Raw genomic sequence first — 22,728 nt, forward strand, 5'->3', positions numbered from 1 at the left:
AGAAGTTTCATATTTTACCACACATATAAAACATAGACTGTCAAAGTACCTGTGATAAAAGGCATGATTTGTTGCTCCAAAGAGAACACTCTCTCTTGAAAGCTTCTGCTACTTATTTTGAACAACTATCTATATACTTTTGTGAAAAACAAAATCCTATTTGACATAAAAACCTAAAACAAACAGTCACTTTTGTGTAGGTTATAAAACATTTTAGTTGAACCTTACAAGATCTAATGATCAGTTTGTATATCTCTGTCTGCCTATCTCTTCTTACTGCTTCGAACATCTCATAAGTATCAATCATTTGCAGGGTTAGTGAGAATAAAAGTATAAGAACTGAAAAAGTCATTTCAGCAACAATGAGAACCTGAAAGAAGACTGTTGACACTTTCTCCTTATAATATTAAAATTTTATCAATTTGTTAAAATTCTAATATTATACCGAGTAAGAAAAGGATAAAGCAATTGCCATTCATTAGTAACAAAGCTATGGCACTGCTTTCTAAAGGACTCTAGGTCAGGCTGTGTTGCAATATTTGGGGGAGTGGGTACTTACATTTTGCTTCCCAATCTTTTGAGCTTCCTGTGCAGTCAGGTTACATCTCAGCCTTTTTTTTCCCCTTGCACCATTGTCCACTGAAACTCAATCACTGAGAATATTGTCTTTTGGAACCAACCAGTTCTATGTCTGCCAGTCTATGTCCTCGCGAGGGATTTGACTAATTGCAAGATAGATAGATTTTAAAAGGAGTGACATGGAGCTTACTAAAGTTACTTTATACACCAAAAGAGTACCATAGTAGTCCAAATAATAGGACGTTTTGGGATCGCGTGATAACTTTTGACTGTCGCCGTCCCTTCATGGCTTAGAGAGATGACAACTATAAAATATCAAATCATAAAATAAGTCATCCCGATAAGCCAAATGAGTAAGGCTAGTACCATAGTAGATGTTTTTTTTACTAATCCATATTTACTTATTTTTACTTTCAGCTTTCATACAGACAGACAAACATTTAACATATATAGTAGGGGATGTTAGTTCTGGAATTCCAATTGAGGTAAGAATTTATTATATGTTCAATTTAGTTTTCTTTTGTGAATGTACTGATGTTCACACCTAGTGGAAGACAGCCTCTTTTGAGTGCTAGAGGTGGTTGGTTTTCTCCCAGGCCGAGTTATACCAAAGATGTAAAAATGATACTAGTGCTGGTGCCCGGCATTAAGAGGATAGTTCTAGCACTGGTCATCCTGGTGTCAGTATAATCCTACTGGGTGGGTTGTTGTGTCACATGTCTATGACGTGATAGTCCATTGAGGCAGCACTATAAACTTGGGCATTGTTGTCACTGCTGAGTACAGGTGGACATCACTGTTTATATTACTGGAAAGTTGTTGGAAAGACCCAAGACCCAAACACACACACTTTTCATAATCAGTAGTTTAGAGACCGTACAAGAGTTCTTTGCATACTTTGATTTTTGCAAATATAGTGGTTTTTAGCTCACCATCATGAGATGGTGGGCTATTCAAATCACTCTGCGTCCGTGGTCCGTCGTCCTTCCGTCAGTCCTTCCGTCTGTCCTTCCGTCCATTAACAATTTCTTGTTATCGCATCTCCTCAGAAACTTCTGGGGGGATTTTGATCAAACTTTGTCAGAATGAGGGTAATTTGTACCCTAGTTGTGTCCCCCTGAAAATCAGACTGATTCAACAATTTTTAGTGAGTTATGGCCCTTTGTTTAAATTTCTATAATTTACTTAGATTTATATAGGGAAAAACTTTGAAAACCTTCTTGTCCAAACCCACAGAGCCTAGGGCTTTGATATTTGGTATGAAGCATCATCTAGTGGTCCTCTACCAAGATAATTCAAATAATTTCCCTGGGGTCAAATATGGCCACGCCCCGGGGGTCACATGGTTTATATAACTTAAAATAGGGAAAAACTTTAAAAAAACCTCTTGTCCAAAACCACAGGGCCTAGGGCTTTGATATTTTGTATGTGACATCATTTAGGGGTCCTTCAATAAGATTTTTCAAATCATCCCCCTAGGGTCAAATATGGCCCCGCCCTGGGGCATATGGTTTACATAGACTTATATAGGAAAAACTTTGAAAATTTTCTTTTTCCAAACCAAAAAGCCTAGGGCTTTGATATTTGTAATGTAGCGCTTCTAGTGGTTCTCTCCCAAGTTTGTTCAAATTATCCCCTAGGGCCAAATATGCCCTGACACATGGTTCATCTAGACTTATTTAGGGAAAAGCTTTTAAAATCTTCTTGTCAATAACTACAACAGTCAAATTTGGACCACAGTATATTTTTGAGTGGCAAGATGAACCTTGACATAAGTTGACCTTGTTTGACCTAGTACCTACTTCCACATTTCACAAGCTACACATTAAAATTTTGGGACCACAAACTTTGACCTTTACATTGACCTAGTGACCTACTTTCACATTTTTGAAGGTACAAGCTTCAAATTTGGACCACATACATAGTTCTGTATTCTAAAAAAAAATTGACCTTTACATTGGCCTAGTGACCTACTTTCACATTTCTCAAGCTACAGCCTTCAAATTTGGACCACGTGCATAGTTTTGTGTACCAAAACAAACTTGACCTTTAGATTGACCTAGTGACCTACTTCACATTTTTGAAGGTACAGCTTCAAATTTGGACCACATGCATAGTTTTGTATTCAGAAATAAGATTTGACCTTGATTTTGACCTAGTGACCTAACTTCTACATTTCACAAGCTACAGCCTTAAAATTTTGGACCACTTGCATAGTTTTTGTACCAAAATGAACTTTGATTATTAAAATTGACCGAAAGACCTCCTTTCACATTTCTGTAGCTACAACTCAAATTTAGACCACATGCATTGGTTTGTGTACCGAAAACAAACTTTGACCTTTACATTGACCTAGTGACCTACATTCAGATTTTTTAAGGTACAGGCTTCAAATTTGATCCACATGCATAGATTTGTGTTCTGAAGTGAAATTTGACCTTTGATTTTGAGCTAATGGCCTACTTACACATTTCTAAAGCTACGCCTTCAAATTTGGACCACTTGCAAAGTTTGTATACCAAATTAAACTTTGACCTTAAGATTGACCTATTGGCCTACTTTTAAATTTCTCAAGCTACAGCCTTCAAACTTGATGCACAAGCATAGTTTTGTGTACAAAGAACTTTGTCCTTGAAATTGATCTAGTGACCTACTTTCACATTACTTAAGTAACAGCTTAACAGCTTTCAAATTTGGACCACATGCACTGTGTTGTGTAAGGAAGTGAAATTTGACCTTGAGCTAGTCAATAAGTCTTGAAATTTGAAACACTAAAAAATGGCACATTGGTGGGCGCCAAGATCACTCTGTGATCTCTTGTTACAAGTGCACCGGGTACGAGAAAAATGTAAACAACGGACTCTATCTCTGAATCATTGGAGTGAATGAATGACAGTCGATCTTAGTCATAATACTGATTGACAGTGAATGCTAATAACTTCGTGCGTTGCAGAAAAGTATTTAGTTTGTAACTGTAATTTCTTATCATCTGAAATCCTCTCGAAACTTGTAAAATTATTGCTTAAATTTGGCCAAAGGTCACTGTGTTTGCCATTTGCCTGCTGCTAAAAGGGCAAATATAAAACATTTGGTGTAAGTTATATTTCACTGGTACTACCAGTTAGTAAGTTCATACTCTAAGAAACACATCAGAGAAATTTGGGCAGTTTTGACCGGTTAAAATGTTGGCAAAAATAGATTATATTTTTTCTTTACACGAAAATTGCTGTTAGGTAACAAAGCCAAAAGGCCGATAATCCGGAGTACACCGAACATGTTATTGTCACAAAATTGTTCCAGGTTACATAATGTAGTCGGGAAGAGAATAGGGGCGCACTTAAACACTTAAACTGTCTAGCTTTAGCTACTGCTGTTATAGGGAAGTAATAAAGTGTCTGCCTTGGATGTGAGAGGTCCTGGGTTCGAGTCCCGGTCAGAGCTTAAATATTTGCATTCTGTTACAGCATGTATTTGCAGGTTATCAGATTGTTCCGTTCTATATTTTTAGCAAACAGTTACTCATGGATCATTATTTAGCAATCCAGAACACTGCTGAATGTTAAACGAAATACACCCAAATAGAAAATATTCAATATATTATGTCCTTTTGTTGTTTCTGCTGTCCATGTTCAAGAAGAGTTACATTTCCTTGATCACAACATTTTCCTTTATATGAAAATATTAAATGCTCATAACTACCGGTATTTGCTTCTGGTTAAAATATTGTCAATATATCTATTTATGAGAAATATATGGACATTTGCCTTCATTTCAAAATTTTTTAACATCATACCTAGTATGATTGAAAAAAAATAAGTACTCTAAGTATTAAATTAGCTTAACACTGGATTATCATGTCATTTTCTTGACAGGTAACAAAGTAGTGTAATAGAAAGTTTGTGTTACTGCTGCCCATGAATTACATCATCGAAAATAAGCAGTTGTTTTTAAGAGAGATAATAATGTCACTCTGTTCAGACAATATTGGTGTTAAAACATATTACAATTAATCATTGATTCTTGGCAACAGGTGTATAGAGTTGACTTCAGTTACAGCCTTGAAGTTGAACCATATTTATCATAACTTGTTTGTATAGATCTAGGTTATTCGGATAAGAAATCATTCGTTCAGAAAGTTGAAAAATTACTTTCATATGTGTACAAGTTGGTCTACTCCTGTGACTTTTTGGTTCCGGAAGACCACATTGGTTGGCTACCCTATAGTAGAGGTGTAACAATAGATCAAACAATTGTTATTTGCCCATTTGTATGTACCTACATTGAAAGTTGTGATACAATAACTTTTGCTGATAGGTCCCTCAACTCTCAATGCTTTCTGCAGAGGTCCCTCAACTATCAATGCTTTCTGTAGACTAAACAAAGGATAGTTTTGCTTAAACAAAAAATAGCATTTATGTGGGCACATATAGTGTTGCTGCTGTCTGTATGTACATACTAAAGTTTCGAAATACTGTGTCTTCAGCTCCACCCACACTACCAGCCTGATTTGCTCCAAACAAGCTTGATGTGCAGAATGATAACCATAAAGGGAAGAACTTTTGCTGTGACTATTTTAACAGCAGCTATGGTTGCTATATAGATTATAGAGAAAAATCATGTGTGTCCCTCTCCTCAAACACTAATAAAAGGATATGCTTGAAAGTTACATAGATGAAGGACCTTTATGTGAAGATGACCATAAATAATGGACTTTTTTCTGTGGCTATTTTTTCTAGAATTGTGGCCCTTTCTTAATTTCACAAAATAGGCCATAGTTAAGAAATTTGGTGTGTTCAACTCCTCATACACTTTTTGAAGGAATGGATTCAAAGTTGATCAGAGACACAAATTATCTGTTTGAGTATGACATCAAGGATGGGCTGTGACCATTTTGACCAGTGTTATGGCCCTTTGTTCATTTCACTATATAGGGTATAGTGAAGAAATTTTGTTTGTTCAACTGCTCATACTCTGAAGGAATGGATTCAAAGTTGCATAGGTGAAAACCCTTGATATGAAATTGTGCAGTATATGGGGGCATCTATGTCCTAGGGACACAGTTCTACTTTCATTTTATAATTTTGTCTGAAAAGGTGAAAAAGGATCTAAAATGGAAAAACCAGCAATTTCCAAAGCCTTGGTGGGCCCATTAAAATGTCTAGTCAGAAACTGCTGCTCCAATTTTCAAATGATTTAATGCAAATTGATATTCATTGGATAATTACGGAAAAGCTTTAGTGTCAGGAGTATGTTATTTATTAACTTAAATTTTTAAGCAAGGGAGTCAAGTACTTAATATTGATTTGGACCTCATATAATGCATCATGCATACTATGGCAGTAAGTAACTAAGTTATAACTTGGAATTTTGACTTTTAAAGTAACTTCAAAATTTAGACTATGTAATTACTCAAAATTGTATTGAATCAGATTTAATAAATAATAATAATGAGTATCAAAATACTTAATTTCAAGTTGCAGGAATGAAATCATGTAATTGCTATACATGATTAAGGCATTTTTGAAGTCCTTGAGCGTTTTGTAAAAATTTTACATGCTTTTTGGCTAATCTGGTTTAAACATGTAATTCAATTGAAAATCACTGAAATGCTCCATATTGTGATGTTTCAAGTGTTTTCTATCATGCAAATCTCCTTGAAGTCTTTAATATGCAGATAATATAGAATATGATAATATGTTGATCAATATCATAATATGTGCATGTCATTACATGTGCAGTTTAGGTGTTGTTAAATGACAGAGTTCTTGGTAGATTTATTTTGTGTTCATGCTTGTAGCATAATAATACTGAATTTCAAAAAGATCCCAAAATATCAGACGTTAAGATCACGCTTTGAGACAAAAAATCTGATGTCTTTTTAGCTCCACTATTTGGAGAATAGGGGTGCTATTCTACTCGCCTGGGCGTGAGCTTTCTTGGTTAAAGTTTTTTGGCAACCTTTGTTTCTCTTTGTTACTATTGCTTATTATACCCCCACCAAACATGTTGAGACGGGGAGCGGCTATATAGGACTCAGTTTTGTCGCGTCACGTCCCGTTGCATCCCGGAATCTATATCTCAGTTTTTAGCTCACCTGTCACAAAGTGACAAGGTGAGCTTTTGTGATCGCGCGGTGTCCGTCGTCCGTGCGTCAGTGCGTCCGTGCGTCCGTAAACTTTTCCTTGTGACCACTCTAGAGGTCACATTTTTTGTCGGATCTTTATGAAAGTTGGTCAGAATGTTCATCTTGATGATATCTAGGTCAAGTTCGAAACTGGGTCACGTGCCATCAAAAACTAGGTCAGTAGGTCTAAAAATAGAAAAACCTTGTGACCTCTCTAGAGGCCATATATTTCAAGAGATCTTCATGAAAATTGGCCAGAAATGTTCATCTTGATGATATCTAGGTCAAGTTCGAAACTGGGTCACGTGCTATCAAAAACTAGGCCCAGTAGGTCTAAAAATAAAAAACCTTTGTGACCTCTCTATAGGCCATATATTTCACAAGATCTCATGAAAATTAAAGTCAGAACGTTTACCTTGATGATATCTAGGTCAAGTTCGAAAGTGGGTCACGTTGCCATCAAAAACTAGGTCAGTAGTCAAATAATAAAAACCTTGTGACCTCTCTAAAGGCCATATTTTTCATGGGATCTGTATGAAAGTTGGTCTGAATGTTCATCTTGATGATATCTAGGTCAAGTTCGAAACTGTGTCACGTGCCATCAAAAACTAGGTCAGTAGGTCTAAAAATAGAAAAACCTTGTGACCTCTCTAGAGGCCATATATTTCATGAGATCTTCATGAAAATTGGTCAGAATGTTCACCTTGATGATATCTAGGTCAAGTTTGAAACTGGGTCACGTGCTGTCAAAAACTAGGTCAGTAGGTCTAAAAATAGAAAAACCTTGTGACCTCTCTAGAGGCCATATATTTCACAAGATCTTCATGAAAATTAGTCAGAGCGTTCACCTTGATGATATCTAGGTCAGAGTAGAAACTGGGTCACGTGCCTTCAAAAACTAGGTCAGTAGGTCAAATAATAGAAAAACCTTGTGACCTCTCTAAAGGCCATATTTTTCATGGGATCTGTATTAATGTTAGTCTGAATGGTCATCTTGATGATATCTAGGTCAAGTTCGAAACTGGGTCACATGCGGTCAAAAACTAGGTCAGTAGGTCTTAAAAATAGAAAAACCTTGTGACCTCTCTAGAGGCCATATATTTCATGAGATATTCATGAAAATTGGTGAGAATGTTCACCTTGATGATATCAAGGTCAAGTTCGAAACTGGGTCACGTGCCTTCAAAAACTAGGTCAGTAGGTCAAAAAATTGCAAAAATTTTGTGAGCTCTCTAGAGGTCATATTTTTCATGGGATCTGTATAAAAGTTGGTCTGAATGTTCATCTTGATGATATCTAGGTCAAGTTCGAAAGTGGTTAACGTGCCATCAAAAACTACGTCAGTAGGTCAAATAATAGAAAAACCTTGTGACCTCTCTAAAGGCCATATTTTTCATGGGATCTGTATGAAAGTTGGTCTGAATGTTCATCTTGATGATATCTAGGTCAAGTTCGAAAGTGGTTAACGTGCCATCAAAAACTAGGTCAGTAGGTCAAATAATAGAAAAACCTTGTGACCTCTCTAAAGGCCATATTTTTCATTGGATCTGTATGAAAGTTGGTCTGAATGTTCATCTTGATGATATCTAGGTCAAGTTTGAAACAGGGTCATGTGCGGTCAAAAACTAGGTCAGTAGGTCTAAAAATAGAAAAACCTTGTGACCCTTCTAGAGGCCATACTTGTGAATGGATCTCCATAAAAATTGGTCAGAATGTTCATCTTGATGATATCTAGCAAGTTCGAAAGTGTGTCACGTGCCAAAAAAAATTAGTCATAGGTCAAATAATGAAAAAACGTGACCTCCCTAAGGCCATATTTTTCATGGGATCTGTATAAAAAGTTGGTCTGAAATGTTTATCTTGATGATATCTAGTCAAGTTTGAAATGGTCAACTGTGGTCAAAAACTAGGTCAGTATTTTCTTGAAAAGAAAAACCTTTGACCTCTCTAGGGGCCTTTACCCTTGAATGGATCTTCATGAAAATTGGTCAGAATGTTCACCTTGATGATATCTAGGTCAAGTTTGAAACTGGGTCACGTGCCTTAAAAAACAAGGTCAGAAGGTCAAATAATATAAAAACCTTGTGACCTCTCTAGAGGCCAAACTTTTCATGGGATCTGTATGAAAGTTGGTCTGAATGTTCATCTTGATGATATCTAGGTCAGGTTTGAAACTGGTCAACTGCGGTCAAAAACTAGGTCAGTAGGTCAAAAATTTAAAGAAAAATCTTTTGACCTCTCTAGAGGCCATATTTTTCAATGGATTTTCCCATGAAAATTGATCTGAATGTTCACCTTGATGATATCTAGGTCAGTTTCGAAACGGGGTCACGTGCGGTCAAAAACTAGGCCAGTATTATAAAAATAAAAACCTTGTGCCCTCTCTAGAGGTCATTTTTTTCATGAGATCTTCATGAAAATTGGTCAGAATTTTTATCTTGATAATATCTAGGTCAAATTCAAAACTGGGTCACATGAGCTCAAAAACTAGGTCACTCTGTCAAATAATAGAAAAAACGACGTTATACTGAAAACTGGGTCATGTGGGAAGAGGTGAGCGATTCAGGACCATCATGGTCCTCTTGTTACTAAGTTATTACTAAATGGATTTGATTTAAAGATGTTCCACCATATCACCCACATCATGTGACACAAGGTGCATAACTCTGACACCTGTTTTTCATGAGTTATGCCCCCTTTTACTTAGAATTTAAGGTTAATTTAGATGCATTTTCACTATATCTCAGTTATTACGAAATGCATTTGTTCAGACTTGAAGTAGTTTTTCCACATCATCACCCACATCATATGACACAAGGTGCATAACTCTTGCACCAATATTTCCTGAGTTATGCCCCCTTTTTGCTTAGAATTATACTTGTACAGAGTTTTGATACATTTTATCTGTACCTCTCTTATTATTTGATATTTTTTTTAATACAGACTCAAACTGTTGTGCAATATTCATCTACCATTGGAGTCATTAAACACTCCAGTGACAGTTCTTGACAGATTATATGTTTTTGGTACACAGGTGTGACATCATAAAATACAGATAAAGTTAGACTTTGTCTACAACCACCTATATGTAGTTATAGCCCCTTTCCAACTTAAAATTTGTCAAACTGGTGGTTGCCAGACAATAACTCATGAAAGGTTTGACAGATTTAGATAAATTTTGGTACACAGGTGTAACATCATAAAATACAGGTCAAGTTTGATTTAAATTGCACCTTGTTGCCATGTCTTTCTTATGGTTGCCATTCTTCTGTGACAAGACCGTATTGTGGGGGTATTCATCACTCCTGTGACAGTTTAAGTATCTTACTGTTACTTCACATTAACATTGTTCAGCATGCAAACAAAGTATGTGCAGGGGCCGGACCCATTATACCCAAGGTCAAGGTCACCAATGTGTTATACTTAGGTTATTTTTAAGGTTAAAGTTTTTCGGCAACCTTTGTTTTTCTGTCACATCTTTGTTACTATTGCTTATATCTTACTGTAAGTTCGCATAAACATTGTCGAGCATACAAACAAAATATATGCAGGGGCTGGGCCCATTATACCCAAGGTCAAGGTCACCAAGTTGTTATACTGGGAATTATTTTCATGTTAAATTTTTTCAAAAGCTTCATTTATAGACATATCTTTGGTACTTTAAAAGATAATGACTTGAAACTTAAAATGTGTCTTTATCATCATAATCTGCATGTGTAGTAAATGTCCCCATAACTCTGATTTGTATTTTTGACCAAATTATGCCCTTTTTAGCTCACCTGTCACAAAGTGACAAGGTGAGCTTTTGTGATCGCGCGGTGTCCGTCCTCCGTCGTCCGTCCGTGCGGCGTCCGTAAACTTTTGCTTGTGACCACTCTAGAGGTCACATTTTTCATGGGATCTTTATGAAAGTTGGTCAGAATGTTCATCTTGATGATATCTAGGTCAAGTTCGAAACTGGGTCACGTGCCATCAAAAACTAGGTCAGTAGGTCTAAAAATAGAAAAACCTTTTGACCCCTCTAGAGGCCTATAAAATTTCACAAGACTTCATGAAAATGGTCAAATGTTCTCTTGATGATATCTAGGTCAAGTTCTAAACTGGGTCACGTGCGGTCAAAAGCTAGGTCATAGGTCTAAAAATAGAAAAAAAATTTTGACCTCTCTAGAGGCCATATATTACACAAGAACTTCATGAAAAAATTTGGGCAGAATGTTCATCTTGAAATATCTAGGTCAAGTTCGAAACTGGGTCACATGCGGGCAAAAAAAAGGTCAGTAAAGGGCTAAAAATAAAAAAAAAACCTTGTACCTCTCTAGAGGCCAAAATATTTCACAAGATCTTCATGAAAATTGGTCAAAACGTTCACCTTGATGATATCTAGGTCATGTTTGAAACGGGTCACATGCCTTCAAAAACAGGTCAGTAGGTCAAATAATAGAAAAAACCTTTTGACCTCCCAGAGGCCATATTTTTCATGGGATCTGTATGAAAGTTGGTCTGAATGTTCATCTTGATGATATCTAGGGCAGTTTAGAAACTGGGTCACGGCGGTCAAAAACTAGGTCAGTAGGTCTAAAAATAGAAAACCTTGTGACCTCCCTAGAAAGGCCATATGTTTCATGAGATCTTCATGAAATTGGTCAGAATGTTCACCTTGATGATATCTAGGTAAAGTTTTCCCAAAAAGGGTCACGTGCCATCAAAAACTAGGTCAGTAGGTCAAATAATAGAAAAACCTTGTGACCTCTCTAGGGCCATAATTTTTCATGGGATCTGTAGAAAGTTGGTCTGAAAGTTCATCTTGATGATATCTAGATCAAGTTCGAAACAGGGTCATTTTCCATCAAAAACTAGGTCAATAGATCTAAAAATAGAAAAACCTTGTGACCTCTCTAGAGGCCATACTTATGAATGGATCTCCATAAAAATTGGTCAGAATGTTCACCTTGATGATATCTAATAAAGTTTGAAAACGGGTCACGGCCCAAAAAAACTAGATCGAGGTCAAATAATAAAAAAAACCTTGTGACCTCTTTTGAGGCCTTAAATTTTTCAATGGATCTTCATGAAAATTGATCTGAATGTTCACCTTGATGAAATCTAGGTCAGTTTCGAACTGGGGCACGTGCGGTCAAAAAACTAGGGCCCGTAGTTATAAAAAATAGAAAAACCTTGTGACCTCTCTAGAGGCCAATTTTTCAATGAGATCTTCATGAAAATTAGTGAGAATGTTCACCTTGATGATTCTAATAAAGTTTAAAACAGGGTCACGTATCTTCGAAAACTAGGGCAATAGGTCAAATAATAGAAAAACCTTGTGACCTCTCTAGAGACCATATTTTCAACGGAAACTTCATGAAAATTGGTCAGAATTTTTATCTTGATAATATCTAGGTCAAGTAAAAACTGGGTCACTGAGCTCAAAAACTAGGGCACTAAAGTCAAATAATAGAAAAAAACGACGTCATACTCAAAACTGGGTCATGTGGGAAGAGGTGAGCGATTCAGGACCATCATGGTCCTCTTGTTATACTTAATTTTTACTATAGAAGATAATGATTTGAAACTCAAAATATATCTTTACCGTCATCATCTGCATGTGTGTATTTTCCTTTTAAAGTAGAGGTCTCTTATTGAGACATAAATTCATTTTACTGTCAAATCGCCGAATAGTGGAGAGCGCCTTCTTACACATTATGGTTCTGTCCCAATAACAGATTTTTTTCGCATATCAAGCAAGTGTGCAAAATGGCGGCTTACAGTTTACCAAAAAAGAGACATATAATATTGTTAACAGGCAGAAAACACTTGTTTCAGTCTCAGGACTTTGTTGGTTGGAAGGATGATCATTTTGTTTAACCAGGTAGAAAAATGTAGATGTTTACCAGTCAAACATGAATGTGGGAGCCTTACCCATACATGATATTCACATATTGAAAACTGGAATCATAGGTTAAATTTAGATTTTTTCGAATTTCTACTTTCACTTTCAAAGTGTTGAAAGCAAGAGTTTGATTGGTGAACGTGATTCTCAATAGCCTATCCTCAGATCCAAGGCATAGCATTAATAGATGATTTTAATCAGATTGGGGAGACAGATTTAGCCTGAACTTTATCTCTTTAGAGTAAAATAATGATCTGAACTATCGTTTTTTGCCTCATTATCTGGGCAAACTTGGTTACATTAACTTATATGTACCTTCATTATATTCATTGATTAACAGATAGCGAGTTTGTCAACAAATTTGTCCATATATATATTGCGTATTGGTAATTTTATGATGACTTATTCAGTCGAGTTGGCCTGCAGCAGAATTTAATCTAATATTGGTTATTAAATTTTCCAAGTTTGTACTATTGAAAATAGTTCGGCAAAGTGTGAATTGTATACTTCCTGATGTTGTTCACAGTAAATTTGCATCAGTGAGTTTTATATAATGAAAGTGTGTGTTTTCATGATGAAGATTTTTAGCTATGTATTCTATATGGGAAGTTTGTGGAGTTTATCAGATAGTGTAGGACTAGTTTCAGCTTCATCAGCATGCTGCTCATGTGGATGTTGTGATACTGATACTGATAATGTAAGTTTTGTTCCCTCATCAAACCTGCTCATTAAAGGCATAAATTGGTCTAATGTGTGTTTAAAGTACATAGATTATAATATATAGTCCGGTGGAATTGAATATTTTTCTAATATTGAGTTTACTTACATATTCTACAAACTTAGTTGAGCAGTGATCTTATTGGTGTGTTGGTCACCCATTTTGTGGGTCAGGTGTTTGAGCCCAACCGGAGTCAAACCATAATCATTTGACACCAGTCCTTTTTTCCAGAAGTTGACTCGAGAGTGTTTCAATAAGCTTTAATTTTCAAAACAAATTAGACAAACTTAGACAAACTTGCACTGTTGTTGAGTTGCATAATTATAATGGAGAGAAAACTCTAAAAATTGAACCCAAAAACCCAGGAAAAAGGCTCCATTAACGGAGAAACCCAAATTGCTTTTAATATGAGTAGATAAAACTAATTCAAATCTTATGTACAAACTGTAATATAATAAGAAGGCTTATCACCCAAAATGAATTTTTTTTTCTTAAACAAAAACACCGTTTGCTGGCATACAATGTAATAATATCATATAAATTTAACAAAAACATCAGATACATGTTATTTTTATCTTGACCATCGCATCTTAAACAATATTTTGGACATCTTGAAACCACGAAAAATTAAACAGATCAAATAAAATACAAAAATTTTTTAACCTAACACGTAATTGATTGTTAGTTTTGGGCCAAAAAAACCCCACAACTCTCCCCCAGTACCATGTTGTTTGTTTTCCACTCCTTTTATACCATGACTAGCACATTATGATTGTCAATGAACTGATGACCACAGGTACCATAGTTACTTGAAACACCTGCATAAGTTCAAACACTTGTAGTGACAAAGTAGGTGATGGACAAAGCAGGTGATGATCGTATATTGTACAAATAACTAAAGGATGGGAAAGGAACAAAAGGAAAGTTTGTAAAGTTGCAGCTTCTGTCAGTTTGCATGGTTTCTCACCAAAATTGTTGGTATATATCCTGATGTCTCTGACAGGAACAGAGAGCCTATATTGTTGTCAAATATCAACATGTCTGAGTGTAGGCTTTTGAAAATGCTGACAGCCTTTTCTCCAAAACGAAGATGTTGATGCTTAGTTTTATATTAGTTTGTGTTTGAATAGAGTACTTGATATTTAAGTTATTTTGATGAAGCACATGCTTTCTAGAGTTATGATCATGTTGTTGTATGCACTCTGTGTTTAGTGATGCATGGATTTTCCATGGTTTATAGGTGAGGGGCTGATCTGCTAATGTTGTTGTATGCACTCTGTATTTAGTGATGCATGGATTTTCCATGGTTTATATGTGAGAGGCTGATCTGCTAATGTTGTATGCACCCTGTATTTAGTGATGCATGGATTTTCCATGGTTTATATTTTGAGGGGCTGATCTACTCATGTTGTTGTATGCACTCTGTATTTAGTGATGCATGGATTTTCCATGGTTTATATTATGAGGGGCTGATCTGCTCATGTTGTTGTATGCACTCTGTATTTAGTGATGCTTGGGTTTTCCATGGTTTATTTGTGAGGGGCTGATCTGCTCATGTTGTTGTATGCACTCTGTTTTTAGTGATGCATGGGTTTTCCATGGTTTATATGTGAGGGGCTGATCTGCTAATGTTGTTGTATGCACTCGGTATTTAGTGATGCATGGATTTTCCATGATTTATATTGTGAGAGGCTGATCTGCTCATGTTGTTGTATGCACTCGGTATTTAGTGATGCATGGATTTTCTATGGTTTATATGTGAGGGGCTGATCTGCTAATGTTGTTGTATGCACTCTGTATTTAGTGATGCATGAGTTTTCCTTGGTTTATATTGTGAGGGGCTGATCTACTCATGTTGTTGTATGCACTCTGTATTTAGTGATGCATGGGTTTTCCATGGTTTATATATGAGGGGCTGATCTACTCCTGTTGTTGTATGCACTCTGTATTTAGTGATGCATGGGTTTTCCATGGTTTATATGTGAGGGACTAATCTGCTCATGTTGTTGTATGCACTCTGTATTTAGTGATGTATGGGTTTTCCGTGGTTTATATTGTGAGGGGCTGATCTGCTCATGTTGTTGTATGCACTCTGTATTTAGTGATGCATGGGTTTTCCATGGTTTATATGTGGGAGGCTGATCTGCTCATGTTGTTGTATGCACCCTGTATTTAGTGATGCATGAGTTTTCCTTGGTTTATATTGTGAGGGGCTGATCTACTCATGTTGTTGTATGCACTCTGTATGCACTTAGTGATGCATGGGTTTTCCATGGTTTATTTGGGGAGGCTGATCTGCTGATGTTGTTGTATGCACTCTGTATTTAGTGATGCATGGGTTTTCCATCTGTATTTAGTGATGCATGGGTTTTCCAAGGTTTATATGTGAGGGGCTGATCTGCTCATGTTGTTGTATGCACTCTGTATTTAGTGATGCATGGGTTTTCCATGGTTTATATGTGAGGGGCTGATCTACTCATGTTGTTGTATGTACTCTGTATTTAGTGATGCATGGGTTTTCCAGTTGTTACATCTGTAAAGTTTATTCTGTTTTTTGTCAAGCCCGCTTGCGGAAGCAAAGACATAATCGTCCAAATGGCTGTTCAGTGTATGTGTTTGCGTCTGTCCGTCCGGATTTGTTTGTCAGGACCATAACTTTGATTTGCATGGAGCAATATTGTTTGTATTTGGCATAAATATTAACCTCAGTGAGACGGAGTGTCATGCGCAAACCCCAGTTCCTATCTCAAAGGTCAAGGTCACAGTTAGGGTCAAAGGGTGGGCTTGAAAAGTTGCCTGTGGGCATCTAGTCTGTAATGTTACCACATTTTATTCTGTTACATACACTGTATTCTGAAATATTCAGCTTGAAAATAAACATATAAACTCATAAACAGCATATGGTTTATATACATATTTGAACTTACTGTATAATTATGTATTTCAATCCACATTTGATAGTATGTTGATTGAGTATTTCTGTAACAGATGTTTTTACTGTATGTCTGTGAATCATTATTTTTTGTGTAAGTTAAGTTTTCATGCAATAATCAAATATGGTTTGGCCATAAATGAATTGGAAATAAAAGTAAAAAACTTAGGAATTTTATGGTATATAATTGACAGCAGCTTCATTTTCCATACAATTGTCACACACTGCTCTTTTGACTTGCATTCTGCTGTTGTGGTTGTAAATTGTTTAAAAGTTGCAGATAATTGCATTAACAGATTTTTAGCTCGACTATTCGAAGAATAAGTAGAGCTATCCTACACACCACGGCGTCGGCGTCGGCGTCGGTGTCGGCGTCGGCGTCACACCTTGGTTAAGTTTTTTCGTAAACCCGTCCACATTTTGACAAAGTCTTTTGAGATAAAGCTTTTGAAACTTTCAACACTTTTTTTCCCATCATCATGGCCAGTTTTAAGGCAAGAGCACATAACCAATCAAGGATTTTGGCTGAATTATGGCCCCTTTTGCTTAGAAATCATGGTTAAGTTTTTCGTACCAGTTCATATTTTGACAAAGTCTTTTGAGGTAAAGCTTTGAAACTTTCAATACTTGTTTACCATCACCATGTCTAGTTATAGGCAAGAGCACATAACTCCATCAAGGATTTTGACTGAATTATGGCCCTTTTTGACTTAGAAATCTTGGTTAATATTTCATACCAGTTCATATTTGACAGTCTTTTGAGATAAAGCTTTGAAACTTTCAACACCTGTTTACCATCACATGTCCAGTTTTAGGCAAGAGTTTCATAACTCCATCAAGGATTTTAGCTGAATTATGGCCCCTTTTGACTTAGAAAAACATGGTTAAGTTTTTCGTACCGTTCATATTGACAAAGTCTCTTGAGGTAAAGCTTTGAAAAATTTCAGTACTTGTTTAAACCCTCACCATGTCCAGTTATAGGCAAGAGCACATAACTCCCTCAAGGATTTTGGCTGAATTATGGCCCTTTTTGACTTTGAAATCCGGTTAATATTTCGTACCATTTTAATTTTGACAAAGTCTTTTGAGATAAAGCTTTGAAACTTTTAACACCTGTTTACCATTACCAGTCCAGTTATAGGCAAGAGTACATAACTCCATCAAGGATTTTGGCTGAATTATGGCCCCTTTTGACTTAGAAATCTTGGGTTTAAATTTTTCGTACCAGTTCATATTTTTTGTAAAGTGTTTTGACATATGGCTTTGAAACTTTTATCACTTGTTTAGTATAATAGTCTCTATCTGTAGAAAGAGAAAAATAACCTGTCATCTAATTTGGCTGAATTATGGTCCTTTTGGATTTGAAATTGGTTCTGTTTTCATACAAGTCCATGTTTTGTCAAAACATTTGACATATGGGTTTTAAACTTCGAACACAGTTTTATCATTATGATTTCCATCTGTAGGCAAGAGTACAATAACTATTTTGACTGAATAAGGCCCTTTTGGACTTTGAAATTGGTCTTATATTGCCATTTAGTGGGGAAGACTACCGAAATCAAAGTAATACAGGAACATGTTTGTCTAATCTATTTATTTCTTTTGTCTGAATATTCCGGGAAATATTTTGACCCCATTCACAGTCAATTTTTCGAATAGTCGAGCGCGCTGTCATCAGACAGCTCTTGTTATATAACCTTTTTACAATTTCTAGAAATTGTACAAATTATATGATATTGGATAATGTTTTCAACTGTCAATTTTATGCTTGTTTGCAGAAAATGCAGTATAAAGAAATTAATCTAATCTAGCTGTTATCACACTGTGATCTGCAGGATATAAAGTGTGATAACAGCAAGATAGATTATTATTACAAAATGAAAAAGTATTCTATGACAGAGTAACATAATGAATATAACCATTACCTTTTAAACTCAACTATTCCATGAATAGATAGAGGTTATTGCACTCACCCATATCTCAGTGTCATATCTGTGTCTGTACTATAAGCTGCTGTCTCAGTATCCAGTACTGGCAGTGTATTGGAACTTAACACTGACATGCAGTGCACATTTTCCATAACTCTGTTTGACTTTTTTACTAAGTCATGCCCCTTTTTTGACTTAGCTATTCCTACGATGTATTATTATCTTTGTTTTAAGTGTCGTATGAGGGAAAGTTCTGTGACTTAAATTTGTTGCATCTTTTGTACTTGTTTATTAGTTTCTCATCTTATTAAAAGGTCCCCCACCCCACTTCGAAGAAGAGTGGGTATAATTTTTTTTTCTTTGTTAGTCACACAATTTCTTTCTCTGTTGGTTTGTCAGGGCTTCCGACCAATAAAAGAGAATTCTTGCGCATACCGTTGGCGGACTTCATAGGGTCAGTAGATGAGCCCTGTTGTCAATGTTACAATGGCCTCTAGATTGAAAACCACTTCCACTTGACAACTATTTCACATCTTGACCAACAGTCATTAAATTTTATAGAATGATTGTCTGCTGTTAGTAAATGACCAGTATTATTATGAGGGTCGGTATTTTGGTCATTAACTAAAGTATGCTGTGGCCTGGTGTCTTCAAACTTCGTAGAACAATTACTTATTGTCAGATTACCACTACACTATGTCAGAGGAGTAAGTCCAGGTCACATTGACCTTGATACAGAATATGGTGTTTGTGCAATTACTAAAAAATGCTTTAGCCTATTACCTTCAAACTTAAAAGGATGTCTGCTTGTGCTTAGTAGCTCAAAGGTCAAGGTCACATTGATAGCGAGAATGAAAACAGTTTCTGCTTGATAACTAAAGAAAACTTTTTACAGTCTTATAGATGAAATATAAATGAATGGGTAAATACCTACTTTCCTACCCCTGTGAAAAAGGTTAATGAACTTCATGAATTTATTCATGAAATAGTTCATGAATAAATATTCATGAGAATCAAGATTTATGTTTCATGAATGAACAAGTTCATGCATATTGAAATTCATGAAACATAAATTTTGATTCTCATGAATATTTATTCATGAATGTTAATTCATGAATACTGAAATTCATGAAACATAAATTTTGATTCTCATGATTTTTTATTCATGAACTTGTTCATGAATTAAAAATCATACATGAATTTTAATTCATAAACTAGTAATTGAAATTCATGAAACATAAATTTTGATTTTCATGAATATATTACAGTGATTGTCCTGTCCGTCTGTACGAGGTTAACCAAATGGGACCGTTTTGTCTAGCATCAATACCCCTTACTAGAATGACTTCGTACTAATGCAGATGTAACCTGTGACAATTCCTCATCTTCTGACATCACCTGACCTAGTGTTATTTCTAGAGCGACGCAGCCGGGCGCCCCGCCCTGCCCTTTTTAACTGCCGCCACGCTGCCCTTAAAATGCCCCCTCTTGCCTTTGATCTTCTGCTAAATCCCGCCCTTTATCCTGTAGACATGCCTCGCCGATTTTTTGATCAGCAAATTAAGTCACGGCGAATGCACATAGTCGGCGAGAATCAATGGAGTGTTAAACTTAATCGATAAAGAGTACTGATCCTTTGTACTGTCAAAATGGCGCTAATTAATGAATTGCCCGTAAGCGACAGCTGATTACCGAGCACGTGAAAAGCGCCCTGTACGATTTCTTCATGCAAGCCTTAAATTAGACCATTGTTTAATATAATAATAAGTGTAAATCAATGCAGTCTAATCCTACCGTAATTTCAACTGGGAAAAAGCACAAATTTGATGAATTTCTAAATCAAAATTAAGTTTAGAATGTCCGTTCACGATTCTAATTACACCCGATGTCGTATGCAATTTTTCCATAATTCCTTCGAAAAAAACTGACTATCAACATATTTTTTATGGTAAGTAACATCAAAATTTAAATTAACTATCTCTGGCTTACCCTAATGCATCAAGTAAACCAAGTAAAAAGCGCTTTCAGACAACATTCCGAAAGTGTACCAGTATCCGGATAGTTAATTTTGGATATATTTTTTACAGAGTTTTATAGCACTTTTCTGTTAATGAAATATTGACAAAATACCTAATCAATATCAAATGAATTTTGATAAATATTAGTTAACAATGTGACCTAAAACAGACCTTTTCATTATGCTGTAACATGCTGCATGGTTTCAAGCTTAATATCATATAGGCCTTCGTATTTCAGATTCACATGAAAAAAATTGACATCCTGGTGACATTTTTAAGAAAAAGGTCTTGATATTATGACCAGAAGAAAACAAAGTGTAATGTAAACCATTGTAAACTCTGTTAACTCGTTTTGGTGAGTTATCATTTACCACTTTTTTCTTGATAAGTGTGCAATAATCATAAGCGTTATGAATACTATAACTTAAAATTTGGAAATGCAACTACGGTAAACTTTCCTGTTAAAAAACAGACCTTGCTCCTTTGTGGGGCAGCCCCCTGCCCCTTTGCTTGACGCACCCTGCCTTTGAGCTCTCGAAATCAACCACTATGACCTCAGTTTGACTTGACCTTGACATCATATTGGACTTGGGTTGCCTTATTATGGGCCATCTTTTGGTTACAACCAAATGGACGTTTCGTCTAGGCTTCAATTACCCCTTACAAGAATGAATTGCTACTAATACAGATGTAAACAGTGGACCATCCTCATCTTCAAACATCACAGACCTCATTTTGACAGAGACCTTGACCTCGGTTGGACTTAGGTGCAACAATCAATCCACAAGGATGCTACTGGGGGCATCAAGCGTTTATTGAACGCAGCTCCTTGTTACACTTGTTATTTGAAAAGTTAAGCTCAAAATTCTTGGTTATGAAATATTTAGGAATTTCATGAAAATGTCAGTTTTTCAGAGACAACATTAAGCAGATTTGTCCAACCCATTAGTTTTGTAATTTACAAATTGAACTTTTTCTGCTGTTTTTGAGACTTTATTCTCTAATTGTTTTTTTGCGCTGGTGGTTTTATTATATGATTGCGATCATTTATTTTCAAACATTTCCATTGCGTTGGGATGAGATATTCAATATGGTTTTTGTGTTAATGGGTGTACCTGAAGTTTAGCAGCAGTTTTCCGTGCTAAATTATACAGTTGTTATCACATGCGTGTCAAAGTTTTTTTCATAGTTACCATTGGTAACACATTGCCATCTAAATTCCACATTGTTCCAACTAACATTATGACAAAAAAATCGAGTTATGATTGTCATTTAAAATATACATATCATTAAAAATGTCTTGCAGAGATCTTCTTTATGATCAACACTTCCAACATTCTAACTTTGATATCACATGACTATTGCATTGTGCAGTTATGTTCATTTATGAACAGATAGAACAATTGAAAACATGAGGATGATTTTGAGAAGTTTTGACCAGTTAGAACGGTGTGGAATCGAGGCCACACCATGTTGTCGGCTCCTTTTGAATATTGAATTATATTATTTGTGAGATACAGGTAACTGTTGTGAATGACACCTCTGATAAGTGAATACCTCCCAACAATGAGGATTATTTTGTTTCCCACCTGATTTAACCTTTCCAGTATAGCAACCACTGTACAACAAATAGACTGAGACATGCTATAGAAGCTTTGTTGAAACTTGTACAAGATACTGCTGTAGACCCTTCTTTTGGGTGCCAGGACTGGTGTAAACCATCCATACAGGGAAATTTTATCCCAAAAAAAATTTGTATTGGTCAAAGGAACATTGACAGAGCTCAAAACCCCTGAATTCCTAGTTCGGAATCTTTTCTTGGAGAAAAACAGTCATATCTGAGCTTTCTTTAGTTATGTATAAAGTCGTTCTTAAAGATAATTCTTATTGATGTTTAAGTGAGGTAAAGTGATTGTTCACATCATCCTGGCCTGTGCAGTTATGATAGTCATCATCTAGAAAAACACATTGACTTTAACTGCAAGATAATTTCCTTTTATCTCTTCATCAAACAATTCAAGATGATATTGTTAGATACTCATACTTGACATTTTTCTTCCTTTTTCTATTTTCAGGTTAAAGCAGGACAAGTTTATAATGATTATATAGGGTAAGTAGTAAGCATTTGTCATATTCCCAGGGAACAACATAACATCTTAAAAATAACACAAGTCTTCAAAGTCTATCATAAACTTACAAACTATTTGTACCTTTTTGTACCCCACAAACAACAAATCTGTATGGGGGGTATACTGGTTTCAGGTTGTCTGTCTGTCTGTCTGTCTGTTCTTAGACACAGTCTTAAAATAAGTAATCCTTAGAATACCGGTAAACATTTGTACAACAACAAAAAAACAATGTAACATGGAGGGGTTTTTTCCTGGCTGTACATGCGGAAGTCAGTAGAGGTCCATCTGACATCCTAAGCATTATGTACTTTGTCTTTTGCAACATTTTTTGAGAGGGAACAGTGTGAGGGTGGGGGCAGAAGTAGGGGATAGAGGAGTATTGCAGAATGGTAGATTTTATCTTTCAGCTGTGA

General features: G+C 35.9%; 1 long non-coding RNA gene across 1 annotated transcript in view; it reads left to right on the top strand.

The window, feature by feature from the left end:
• Positions 1-22,301, top strand: part of LOC128556948 (uncharacterized) — a 28,703-nt gene extending 6,402 nt beyond the window's left edge. Inside the window, exons 2-3 of the long non-coding RNA XR_008370931.1 lie at positions 997-1,064; positions 22,262-22,301. This is a non-coding gene — a long non-coding RNA (uncharacterized LOC128556948). The remainder of the gene's footprint in view (positions 1-996; positions 1,065-22,261) is intronic.
• The last annotated feature ends 427 nt before the right edge of the window (positions 22,302-22,728 follow it).

This window comes from Mercenaria mercenaria, chromosome 5 (assembly GCF_021730395.1).
Source record: "Mercenaria mercenaria strain notata chromosome 5, MADL_Memer_1, whole genome shotgun sequence".
In the NCBI taxonomy this organism is placed as follows: Eukaryota; Metazoa; Mollusca; class Bivalvia; order Venerida; family Veneridae; genus Mercenaria; species Mercenaria mercenaria.